Below are 13,789 nucleotides of genomic sequence, written 5' to 3'. Positions count from 1 at the left end.
GAAAGTGTTAATGACTTAAAACCTTCAAGGGTGGAAGGTGCACTCATGTCCATGAGCTCCCACCAATCTGTTGAAGAGCCAGATTTTGCTGCTGGCAGGAATGGGCCACAAAGGCAGGAATGATGAATCAAGGAATGAGGGCAGGACCTGGGGGGCCACCTGACCTTTTTAATCTTCTCTAGGTTGATCAGAAGAGTACCCAGGGACATGGTAAGCATAGGAAAGAATCTTGTTATGCCAGGCCCATACAGTCCCTTTGCAGTTTTGTGGCTGAGTGTGAAATGCTATAAGAAGAAAGGACAAAAGCATACCTTGCAATCTTCAGTCTTTAGATTTGATGTTAAGATTCACCTTGATGAACAAAAGTACCAGAAAGTTGTTCTTCTGTATTCACAGATTTTTATGTTGGTACTTTGATGGAAATAAGATGTCCCTGATGTGGACAGGCCTTCCAATGGTACAGACCCTATCCCTTCTCATATACCTCTTTTCTTTCTGTGTCCTCCCATAAATCTTTCAATGAATTACAAAATTTTTGAAGTTGGATGGATCCTCAAATGTGCTAGATAGTCCAACCCATACCTGAAAAGGAATTTTCACTACAACATGGCATCCAGGAGCCATCTAGCCGTGTGTAAAGACTTCCAATAAGGAGGAATTCACCACCTTCTGAAGCAGCCCCCTCCCTTTTATGTATTATTAGGAATTGTTAGAAATTTTTTCCTCACATCAAATTTAAATTTTTTTTTTTTTCTACCAACATGTCCTCCTTTGGTTCTCTTAATGATGTTTGGTTACCAAAGGAACACATGGATTGCCCATCATTAACCCTCATTCTCCTCCCTTGATCAGCAAAACTCTTCTTCGGGGCAGTATCTCTCCAGTGATGTCCTTCAAATGACATCTGCTCAAATGTTCATTGGAAATATGTCACAACATAATCACAACCACCATCCACAGCACCATCACCCTTTGGGTCAATTAATCAACTAGCATTTATTAAGTACTTATCATGTGCCAGGCATCATGTTAAGTGCTGGGCTACCTGGTTTTTTAGTTCATCAGAGACTATAGTATTCCATGACTCACAACCACATAACATCAATGAGAGGGCATTGATGTTTCTTTATTTCATGAAAAAGCTTGAGGTCATTGAAAGCATTTCACAATTTTCCAAAGGTAATTCATCCTTATCTCCTGCTCCTCCTCCTTCCCAATTCCAAGGCCAGGTCATTGTGTATTCAGAGTGTCTGGCAGAGAGAGAGAGAGAGAGAGAGAGAGAGAGAGAGAGAGAGAGAGAGAGAGAGAGAGAGATGATGATGATGATGATGATGATGGAAAACTTGATATAGATGTAATTTATAGTATATACAAATATAGATAGAGACAGATCCATACCTTCATGCTAATGGAAGTAAGATTAATTAGGGATGATGAGATCCTTCATTATGATTCTAGTTGGAGCTATGTTGTAGATCTGGAACTAGACAGCCACATAAAGAAGACTGGAGCCCAAGCCCTGCTGTGTGACTCTAAGAACGTCACTTAATTTCTCAATACTCCAGCCAACTTTCTAAGACCATAAGTTACAGACATGGTGCCAACCTGCATTGGTGGTTAGAGTTTCTTCATCATCCATAAATACCAAAGAACAACTCCAATCTCTCTTATTTTCTCTATACCAACAAATTCACAGGACCAGTTCTTCTCCCTATGTCAGTTAATAAACATTTATTAAGTGTCTACTATGGACCAGGAACTGTGCTAAGGGCTGGAGATACAAAAAGTGACAAAAGATAACCCTTGCCCTTAAGGATCTCATAAGCTATCGATCTCTATACCAATGAAATCCCAGGTCCAGTTCCTCTCCCTGTCAATCAATGACTCAACAAGCATTTATTAAGCACCTACTGTGTGTCAGGTAATACAATGAATGAAACAATTCCTCTTTTCAATGTGTTTACATTCAAATGAGAGAGAGAGAAGTGCATGTATATGCATATATATGTATGTATAGCATAAACACAAAGTAAATAAATACAAATATATTAAAAAGTAGTTAAATACAAGGGAGGATGGGCATTAGAAGTTGGGTGAATGAGGAAAAACCAGGTAGAAAATGGTGCTTGAACTGTGTCTTCAAGAAAGAAAGAATCTGTATGAGACTTAACTATCTGTAGGTGGCTGTATATATGGGTCTAGATCTAGATAGAGCTAGATATGTTTTGATGGATCAGCTTTGGGGGTTGTCCATTCATCTGCAAATCATAGTTTGGACAGTAGATATTTTTCATCCACTTGATTTTTTTGTATGGTTGGTTCTGCCAAACTCATTTGAGTGATTCTAGGTCTCACATAAAAGACACTATGATGCCCCAGGGATTGATGTAATCAGCACAAGGTAGTCCATTAATAGGAGCCCACCATCTATAAGAAATCTCTCTTCCACCTAGACTCTGCATTGGGCATCTGCTATGACAGAGGTGAGCACTTTTGGCAGAATCAGTCAGTACTGACCCACGGGCCTATTTTCCCATTTCTAGAAAGTCTTCATGAAATGAATCAAAACATTTGAGGCTGGTCTTGGTGAAGATATGAGGAGGGAACAAGTAGGTTTTAGCAAATGCTCTTTTAAGCAGAGCATATCTTTAGTTATATAATTGACTGAAGGTGCAAAAACTCAACGTCCTTATTCTAGGTTTATTTATTATTCCTTGACTAAAAATAGCATTTGATTCCACAAAGCAAAAGACTGACTTAAAGCATCTCCTTCCACAAGCTATCTCTCACGTCCATGTCAAAATCATCCGGGATTTGCCCAAAAAGCGCAACAAAGCTCCATTGATGATTAATGTCAAATGAGGAATTAGATGGGGAGACACATGCTTGCCAAAGGAGTTTGCTGTGGTCATTAATACAGATGGGCTTGATGAAACCAAGTGTCATTTAAAATGGGGCTTGTCACTGTACTCACTTCTCAGAGAGGCTCAGTATGTGATCTCAAGTGACCATTGAGAAAGTATAAAACTTCCCAAAGTTTTCCTTCTTTTCCAAGGACTTCAGGCTTAGAAATCAGAAGCTCTATGATTTTCAAATCCTTAATAAGCAAAGGTAGAACCTTAGACCTCCTCTTTGAATGGCATTCCTTCTTACAAAGAGATCAGGGTGTCTTGGAACAAGATTATTGCTCTATCCATTAGGCACTTAACTATTAAGCATCGACTACTAGCAAGACTGCTTGTTAGGTGCTAAAGACATAGACAAAAAGGAAACCGGTTTTGCTCTCAGGGAGCTTACATTCTACTGAATAGGAACAACAAATACATGGCTAGATAAGGAAAAGGCAAGGTATACACAAGCTCCATACAAAGTAATTTCAGTGGAGATCAGGAAAAGGTTTCTTCTTTCGTAGAAGAATGTCCTTGAGATGAGCTTTGAAGGGAACTAAGGATTCCAGCTGGTAGAAGTGGGGAGAGGGCTAATTCAAGGAATGGGAAATAGCTTCTGTGAAGGCACAGAATCAGCCAGGGAAGCTAGGTGAAAGTGGGTTCCCCCTCACTGGAGGCCTTCAAGAAAAGACTGCACCTTTGGCAAGAATTCCCACAATGACACCTGACAAGTTGTCAAACAGCCTTTACACAGGACCTCTAGTGTTGGGAAGCCATTACCAGCCAAGCTAGGACATTCCACTTTGGAATAGTTCTCATTATCCTAAAAATGTTCCTGACCACAAGCCCCAAATCTACCTCTGTATGACTTCTTGAAGTAATCCATTCTCCAAAGGATGATTCGAAGGCACCTATTACATCCTCAAGCCTCGTCCCCTCTCCTCTCTTTTCTACTCTTGACTAAATATTATTAGTTCCTTCATATCTTCACATGGCAGACTCCAGGGCCTTCCTCATCCTCATCACCCTCCCTTGCACATGCTGCAGCTTGGTGAACCACACCAATTTTTCTTATTTTTCACCTCCAACTCTGATACTACCTCATTTTGTCATTACTTCCACTTTGGGAGAATGCGGGGATTGAAACATACGGCGGACACATTCCTGTAGCAGCCTGGACGCTCTGGGATTCTATGAGATCACTTCCATATAACTAAGACCACTAGAAGGGTAGTCAGAAGACCTTGGCCCCTCTCTTGCCTCTGCTCCTTACCTGGGTGACTTTGGGCAAGTTCTGTTTCCATTCTGGACCTTAGTTTCCCCATTTGTAAAATGAGAAGACCAGACTAGATGATCTCCAAGGTCCAATCTAGTTCTAAATCTATGATCCAATGATCCTCCAAGGTATCATTCATTATCACTTATTAGGGCCCAATTCACTGTCTCATGGACAAAAGAGTAAAGTTTCTGTCTCTTCTTGCCATAAAGCTAATTTCAAAGAAACACACCAAAATTATACATTCTGCGTTTAGTCTCTCATGATGCCCCTTAATGTGTAAAAGAACAAAGAATTAATGTCACATTGTACTAACTGCTTTGTTTTATGCTAGATGAGCCAACCAGTCCTGTTCCTTTGAGTAGTAAAATACTTTCTCACAATTATATTCTCAAGGATTGAATCTGTGGTAGTTTAAAAACTGAATAGATAATTCTCTATTGCCCAAGGCCAGTGTTAGCTAAAACAGATGTCTGGGAAGATTCATGTTGTTCTTAGAAGATTCAGTTGGTCTAATTTGACCCACTCCGCTGCTGCTCACCTTTCTAGCCCATCGCCAGCCTCCTCTTTGCCATGATGGCAGCAAAGGGTTAAGGCTTCAAAGACAATCAGAATGGGTGGGTGAAAACAAATCTTACACCATCAGATTTAGGTGCACAGTGATAAATTGATAGCAGCCAGGAACTGGCCATCTTTGGGAATGATCAGTACCAGTGGAGGATGGAAACAAGGGGGATGAATAGCGTGAGATGGTGCTATGGGAAGGTCTGCTGAAGGAACTGGGATGGGTTACCTGCAGGAAGGAGAGGGAGGAGCGTGTTAGATGTCTTCAAGTACTTAATGGGCTATCACATGGAAAAGGGGCTAGCTTTATTCTGCCTGGCCCCAGTGGGTAGAACCAGAAGAAACAGCAAAGGGGCAAACCCACATCTAATTCAGAAAGAGCTTTCTAACAACCAGAGCTATCCCAAAGTGCAATGGGAAGCCTTGGAAGGTAACAGGTCTCACTCTCCTTGAGGCCTTCAAGCAGAGGCTTAGTGACCACTGGCCAGGTGTGTGATTGCAGGGATTCTGATTGAGCTATTAGTTGTCCTAGGGCAGGAAGGTCTTTACCTGGGAGCCAGGGACATTTTTACATATATTTGGATAACTGTTTTAAAATAATCCATTTCCTTTGTGATCCTATGCATTTTATGCATCTAAAAATATGACTTTGAGAAGGGGTCTGTCGGCTTTACCAGACTGCCACAGGGGCCCAGGACACAAACAAAAGTCGAGAAATCTCGACCAGATGGTCTCTGAGCTCCCTCCCAAATCCGAGAGTCTGTAGTTCTCATCTGTTTTTGTGACTTCTCCCTTGCCACAAGTGGCTTGGGAGCGAGCCCTCACCCTGGCAGCTCTCCAGCCAGTGGGCAGGAGCGAGCTTTCCAGGCCACCTCCTCCCTAAGGCCTAAGGCTGAAGTACGTGTGTTTTATCCTAATTTACCCCTTTTCACCTGGAGAATGAGAAATTTGGACTCGATGGCCTTTAAGGCTTCCTCCACATCCAGGAAACCTAAAGGATGAATGATAGTTTTACTGATGTGAAGGACAGAGAGGAGGCAGCCCACAAACCATTTCTGGCTTAGGGGTAGGCCTGCGGCCTGACCCCTTCAGGAGCACAACATTTGCTCTGGCCTCTGGCTAACGGGCACGATTTACCAATGGCTCCCAGGGTGGGGCGGGGGGTGGGGTGTTTGCATTCCTGTACCAAGCTCTAAACTCATCATATACATATAACGTTTCCAGCCCCTTAAAAATATCATTGGTTCTAATGCATGGAAAGTAAAAAATAACGCCATGCTCAGAAGTAACACGCTCACGGATTGAATGGGTTTTTTTTTAAAGACTGGGTCTCCTTCTCTAAAGTTTCCCTTTCAAAATGCAGGGGCCACTGACTGGCTCAGCTGCCCTCTGATCAGTATGGGAGCCTTTATCTGCTCCATTTACAGCCCGTACTGGTTTGCTCCACCTTGAGTGACCTAGTACCCCTCCCCCCTCCAATCCCGTAGGCTCGCCAGATTGGTGTTGGATTTAGGATCGACTTACCCTACTGTTACTTAGAGCTCCTGAGGTCAGAAGATTCCCCAGCCTCAGCTTCACTGGAAGCTGGGATTCTAGGCCTCTCCGGCATGCCCAGTATGGAATGATCTTAATATATAGCCCAACTCAAATGCCACCCCTTCTGGGAAGATTTCCTTGATTCCTTTCCACCCCGACTGGTTAATATCCTTTGTCCTCTCCTCTCAGCGCTTGGATTCATAATTCTCTAATGAGATTATCTGGTACCATTGAATATCACTGTCAACTGTGCTTTGTGCCTTTCCCCTCAACCAGACTGGGAGCTTCACAAGGATATGGGTTAAGACTGGGCCTTATCTAAGCTTGCTGCAGTACTTACCACAGGGTTCTGCATGCAGTAGGTGCTTAATCAATGTTTATTGTTGGTTTATGAGATTCGATGATGTAGAAAGGACCTGAGGGATCATCTCATTCAGCTTCCAATATGTAAATATGCTCCAATAAAATAGTCCCCAACCCAGGCTTCTGGCTCCAGCTTTAACATGCCCAGTAGTGAGGAGCTCACTCTCTCATGACTCGGGCAGGGAAGAGGGTCAGGCAATTGTCATTGAATAAACATTCTCCTTGTGGTCACTGAGCATATTTCTTATGTTGAACCGTGGGATTGGGGGGAAGGGGTAGAGGAAGGAGATGTTAACCCTGGCTTGTTAAATCTAAAAGAAGTGTTTCACCTAAAAATGTTCAGTCCTGGACCTTCTACTAGTATGACCTTGTCATTTAATCTGATCCAATTCAGCACTCATTCATGAAGCGTCTCCTCTGGTTGAGTGCCAAACAGCAGGCAAAAACAAAACGTGGAGGAATCTGCCTGCGTGTAAGAAAGGTAATTCCAGGAGGGTGTGAACACTAAAACAGGGGGTTGACGCCTGAGCTGAGTCTTAAAGGAAGCTAAGGGTTCTGAGAGGCAGGAGTGAGGAAGGAATGCACTGGGCATGGGGCACACCCTATTCAAAGGATCCCGGGTGGGAGATGGACCAGTGTTTCCTCATCTGCAAAAACAAGACAGTTGGTGTAGGTGATGGACCTCTTAGGTCCTTGACAACTCTAACTCCTTTGTCCTCAGCTCTTTCACTGGGACATTTAACCTGAAATTAGGTTCCCTTTCTTGAGTTCCTGGAGATGGGGCTGCCTGGAGAAACCTCAGTGGGGGAAAAAAGAACATTTTTTGGCTTCTTTGGGGTAATCACCTCTCTATTTAACTTGCTGGGCTGGTCTAAGCAGCCTAACTCTCCTATGATGCCAGTTGGGCATAAGCACTTTTGTCAAATGATTCACTGCTCAAAAGTCGGCATGACGTTTAAGCTCAACAGGGTGTCCTGGCAGGAATCAGGATCCTGTCTTCCAAAAAGCTATTTTGTATTTGTTTTTAGAAACGCTAAAAGGAGACTGTCAAAGCAATGTTCCCTTTAAAAATGGTTTTTGTATTTCACCCTCCTATTTGTGTTATTTAAAATCCTCCTGAGAGGTGATGAAATGGTTCCTTCTCTTTACCAAGTTGGTTGATGCTTTCTTCACTGGGGAGAGGTTAAACTCTTCTACCCCCATCATCATTCCCTTTTATGCTTTAGGGGTAGGGAATAGAATTAGGATGTCACTGGTATGAAGCAAACTTCCCCCAATGCAAGTCAGCACCTTCTCTGAAACTTACAACCTGACATGCCTAGGGCATTTAGAGGTTATTCTGTGCCAGGGACAGGATTTGAGCTCTGGTCTTCCTGGCTCCAAGGCTAATCTCTCTCTGCAATGTCTTTCTTATGATTTAAGACAGAAGAGGATTTGACATGGACATCTGTTTAATTAAACCGACATTAGCCAATTCCCCACCCCTCTCAAGGAGAGGCCAGGGGAAATATTTTCTTCCTTTATTCCAATTTTAACTGAATGTAAGTCCACAAAGGAGAATGAGAACCAGAGCTGACCTTCAGCTGAGTGATTTATTCCTTAATTTTTGTTTATGAAGAATGACTTGAAAAAGTTGCTGTTTCCTGGTCCTCGGCCAAGAGTATTCCTTTTTGTTTGATGATTGCAACCAGCTGCAGTTTTGAGTTTCTGGAGGCTCTCTTAGAGAAATATAACAGCTACCTTGTAACTTTGACATCTAAGAGTTTTGGCCTTTGCTGACCCAGATTGCAGCCCCTTCAACCTTCAACAGAAGCTGTGGCTGAAAGTTTTATCAACCTACAGCCCAGTTGTAGTGCTAAGCACAGTCCCTGACACATCAGGCACGTAATAAATGTTTATTGATTAATTTATTGGATGAGCTTCAGTCTCCCACCTGACTGAGGCTGGTCCTTGGAGAGGAACTCAGAATCAAAGTCTTGCTTGGTGGAGCCTAGGAGAGGTTGTTATATCCTGATAGAGCTTCTGAGAACCTGAGATCTCTCACCTACCATGATGCAGCATCAGAGCAGAACTTGGGGCACTCAGTTCATTAAACAAACTTATTTATGCAGCCAGCTCAGGGGAAGAAAATTTTAAAATCTGAAGCATCCAATACACCATTTCAGCTACGTTTCCCACAATAACAGAGGGGCATTTTCTTGGCCAACACAATGGCACAGTGCTCGGTTTGGGGGGTTTGTGCCTTTCATTTACATTCATCACAGATGGAGAATCTCTCTGAACTAATTAATTTGTAGGGGATGCTTATTTTTTAACATCAGAAATCTCACTTTCTAAATGGAACCAGACTTACTCTTCACCTGTTGCTTTGTGGGAATGAGTCGGTTGTCAACTCCAATGGTCTGGGAAGTCTCTTGCCCAAAGAAATTTTAGGAGGAAAAGAGAGAGATAGAGAGAGACACAGAGGAGGCAGAGAGAGAGAGAGACAGAGAGACAGAGAGACAGAGACAGAGAGACAGAAAGAGACAGAGAGACCGAAAGACCTGTCTGGTGGCCTATTCTACTCCATGCCTTCAGAAACCAGAAGAGTGAGTGTTGGACAGCTCCCAGAGACAACAAACACAACCGCCACAGGAAGTCAAGGAAAGGGACACCATTAAGAGTCTTTTCATTGGTCTTACTTTTTGATGCATTCATCTGTGATGAGTACAATTCAACAGATGCAGTATTTTTAGTGATACTTTTCACCATTACATCAGCTTCATTCTCCAGTAAGGCAAGACAAGGTAGGAAGGAGAAAAAACCCATCAATGCATCAGTGGTGTCTGACAGCGTATGTGATATTCTTCCCCACTAGTCCTCCACCACTTCAAAGACGGGAGGAGGGCGGGGAGGTTCTTGATGCTTTATCAGGGCAAACCTTAGTTATGGTAATTGCACAGTGCTTAGTCTTTTTATTTCTACTTACATTGTTTCAAACACTTACCGCATATAATTTTAGAACTTCCACTTGAGAAGCCTCTGAGTTAATCCATTTGTAGGGCCCACATTAATAAATATTTTTAATAAATCCATTTGTCGGCACTTCTTTCCTATGCTATTCATTTAATATGCACCTATTAAGCTCTTACTAGGTGCAAGGACCTTCCTAAGGACTGGAGATAAAAAGACAAAGATGAATGAGTTCCTGCCCCCAAGGTTATATTCTACCTGGAGAAAACATCTATAGAAGATAGATACATGATCGGGAAAGGAAGAAAAGAAGGAAGAGAGGGAGAGATGAAAGGATAGAGGGAGGGGAAAGGGAAGGAGGAAAGATAAAGGAAGGAAGGAGCAAGGAGAGAAAGACTTGTTAAAGATGGGAAAACAGTGAGACCAATTTAAGTAGAAACAATTTAAGTAAAAAAAAATAAGTAACGATTGCTATGAAGAAAAAATGTTAGACATGGGCAAATAATATAAAGACTAGAGTTCTGAAGAATCAAAAGATAATTTTACTGCTAAAACTCATCCTTTTCATTCAAAGCTATACCAAAACCATTGACAGAAGTCCATGTGGGCCTGAAAAATCTGAGCATCTTCATCAAATATTCCCAAAAATGTTTTAGACAATTCTTACTTCTAGACAAGGATATGCTCTCCATGTTTAATATTTGGCTTGGGGGAAGGGGGCAGAGTACACATTTTAATCTGCATTATTAACATATTTTCCATCATTTGTTTAAGTCTAGACAATCAACAAAACAATACATCAAGCCCCAATTTGCAGTATTTGCTGATTTCTGAGGTATAAATATTCACACTGAAAATCCAACAATTCACTTTCCAGAGCTAGTTTAAGCTGGCTCCAGCTCTCCACTGCTTCGGCTGGACCTGGGAGTCTCATCCTCATTGAGGCAATGGTGACTTCTGATGTGTTCATTGATATAATTTTAAAAAAAAACCAGAATTGTTAGAGATTACAGAAATTCCCATAGGGAAATGGAATACTGTAACATGATCTTATGCCATGCCACACGTCACGAAAGATTAAGCAATTTATTTCAGAGATAGAACCATAGATAAAGATAAATCTGCTTCACTGGCCAGAGAACTTGTCTAATTTCAAATCCATTGAAAACCTTTGGAATATAATCAAGGGTAGACTTGAAAAAATAGGCTGATTGTTGAAGATATACTTAACAGCCAATGTGATAAAAGTGTGGTTCTATGATAAAGAATTAAGGAATCTGTCAAAATCTTAAAACTCAATACCAGATTTTGAAGGAAAAAACACAAATAATGGAAGCAAAAGTAAAACATTGTAAATTAGTTTTTAAAAAACATATATCCTTTCATTTTATTCTCACAACAATCCGGGGAAGTAAGTGCTGTCATTATCCCCATTTTATGGATGAGAGAACTGCAGCAGAAGAGGTTAAGTGTTTCTCCCAGAGCGAAACAACCAGTAAATGTCTGAGGCAGACTTTCAACTCAAGTCTTTTTGGCTCCAGGTCCAGTACCCTTTCCACTGCATCCCCTAGATGACTGTATGTTGATGAGGTCACAGACCTTTAGGAGTATTAGTATTGTCTCCGTTTAGTTCTGAACTCTGTCGAGCAGGCTCTAAGGATAAGAACACCCTCCATTGTCAAGGGAGCTCTGATCTCCCATTTGGCTGCAACATTCTCAGACAGAAAAGAAAGTGGAAATGCAGTTTTTTTTTTCCTTTAGAGGCATTTCTTAAGGAACTAAATTCAAAATAAGATCAACCCACTAAGAAGAGAAAGCTTGCAGAAGCCCGTCCGTCCCGTGCTCTAATTTCAGAGACCCCTGTTACCAGGAAGGCATTTGTAGTTCCCAGGACAGAGATGTCCAAAAGAAGCAAAAAGAAAATAAAAACAACAGTAACAAAAGGGAAAGAAGTTAAAAATAAATCATGGTACCAAAGAGTCCAATCCTTCATAGCCCAAACAAACTCTTCTCAAAACTCTTGGAATTACAAACCGACAAGGTGATTGAAACCATTTTTTTTTTCAATTAACAATTTATTTCCCTTTCCTCCCACTCACTCCACAATTAAAAGGAAAAAAAGCAACACAAAACTTGTGTAACAAATATGTATAATCAAGTACAACAAATTACTATGTTAACCACACCCAAGAGTCTGTATCTAATTTAGCATCTCGAATCCATCCCCTGTCAGGTGGTTGGTGAGCAGCATGTCTCATCATCAGTCCTCTAAAGTTGCTGTTTTGCCATTGCACTGATCTGAGTTTTTAAGTCTTGCAAAGTTTGTCTAACAATGTGGTTGCTGTTGTTGTTGTTATAGAAATTGTTCTCCCGGAACTGCTCACTTGAAATCATCTTTTATGACCAACATAAATTTCCAATCATCAACTGCTCATGAGCACCCAGTATGCCTTCTGTAGTCTCCAGTAGAGCCCAAATGGTCCCCCAGTGATCAAAACTAGCTGATAATTACCCTTCCTGATGCATTAAATTCACTTAGCTTCACCTTTGGGCATTTAGCTGCCCAAAAAAGGCAAAGACATATTTCCTCACATTTAAATTATTAAACTCGTTTTCTAAGAATTCTTTTCTATGCAGCCCACATCTAAATGAGACAGGAATGTGTTGCTATTTTTCTGAAGATGTCTTTTTTTTAATCTTGGACTGCGTCTGTTCTCTTAAGGATGTCTGAGTAAGAAGAGTCCAGCTCAGATGGTGGGATTCAAATCTACAAGTATTTATTAAACGCCCACTATGAACTGTGATGCAAAGACAATCATGAAACTGTCACTGCCCACAAGGTGCTTCTATTCTAATGGAAGAGACAATAGGAACAGGCAGAATGCGTGGAAGATGAACTCAGAAGAGAAGGCCTTGTGTAGGACCTAGTGGAGTGGAGAAAGACATGAGGCTGGAAAACCAAAGAGGAGGCTATTTGCAATCTTCCAAGCAATGTTGTACAGGTAGAAGTGACAAGATTTGTCAGCTCATAGTGTGTGAAAAGTTAAAGGTGATGTCAAAGCTGAAAACCTGGATGCCTGGGAGGATGGTGGTGCTCTCAATAGAAATAAGGATATTCAGAAGAAGTGAAGGTTTATTTTCACTTAGTCGTTTTTCAGTGTGTCCAATTCTTTTTGACCCCATTTGGAGTTTTCTTGGCAAAGATACTGGAGGGATTTGCCATTTCCTTCTCCAGCTCATTGAGCAGATGAGGAAATGGAGGCAAACAGTGTTAAGTGACTTGCTCAGGGTCACACAGCTAGTAAGTGTCTGAGGTTTTGAGGGGAAGATAGCAAGCTCTGTTTTGGACATGTTGAATTTGAGATATCTATGAGACATCCAGTTCAAAATGTCCAATGTGTTATTGATGCTCAGGACTGGAGCTCAGAAGAGAGACTAGGGCAAGTGATGGAGATCTAGGAATCATCTGAACAGAGATGATAATTGACCCTAGGGAAGCTGAGAAGATCTCTAATGAGAGAGCACAAAAAGAAAAGAGAAGATGGCCCAGGACAGAGCACTGGAATAAATAAACAGAATAAATTAGTCTGTAAACTCCTCATTAGATTGTAAGCTCCTTGAGGGCAGGGATTATCTTTTGCCTCCTTTTGAATGCCCAGTGCTTAGCACAGCACCTGGCAGATAGTAGTCATCACTTAATAAATATTGATTGATTAAATATAAAAGAATATTATTGTACCACAAGCAGGTGGGCTGGTTTTGTTGTTAAGGAATCACCCAATTTATTTCTCTCCCAAAGGCAGTGGGGTGCTCCTAAAAATCCAGCCTTGGTACCAGCCCAGAGCCAGACTAGGCTACGCCCATGATGCAGACAAGACCCAGTTTCTATATATCTGGGAAACCCACTTGGGCCAATGATTCCATTTCTGTTCTGATGGCTTCATAAAAACAGTAGCAACAACATAATTTTCTTTGGTGATCCCAGGATTTTCTCTTTAGGTTCACCCTTTTCTACTTGGTAAGGAGAGTCCACCCATTTAACAGATACAGACCCAGGTTTCTATGCCATCCACGATGAATGTAGTTTTGCAAAAAGACTTGTGGGATGTTTTTTTCAAGGAGCTATCACTGTCAATTTCTACTTCAAAATTTGTAAGAGCAATCTAGGCTCTATTCAATAACTTCCTGCACACTGATAGGAAATAGTCTC

Source organism: Vombatus ursinus, unplaced genomic scaffold (genome assembly GCF_900497805.2).
Source record: "Vombatus ursinus unplaced genomic scaffold, bare-nosed wombat genome assembly UNPS02011353.1, whole genome shotgun sequence".
Lineage (NCBI taxonomy): Eukaryota > Metazoa > Chordata > Mammalia > Diprotodontia > Vombatidae > Vombatus > Vombatus ursinus.
Note: the sequence above shows the minus strand (reverse complement) of the source record.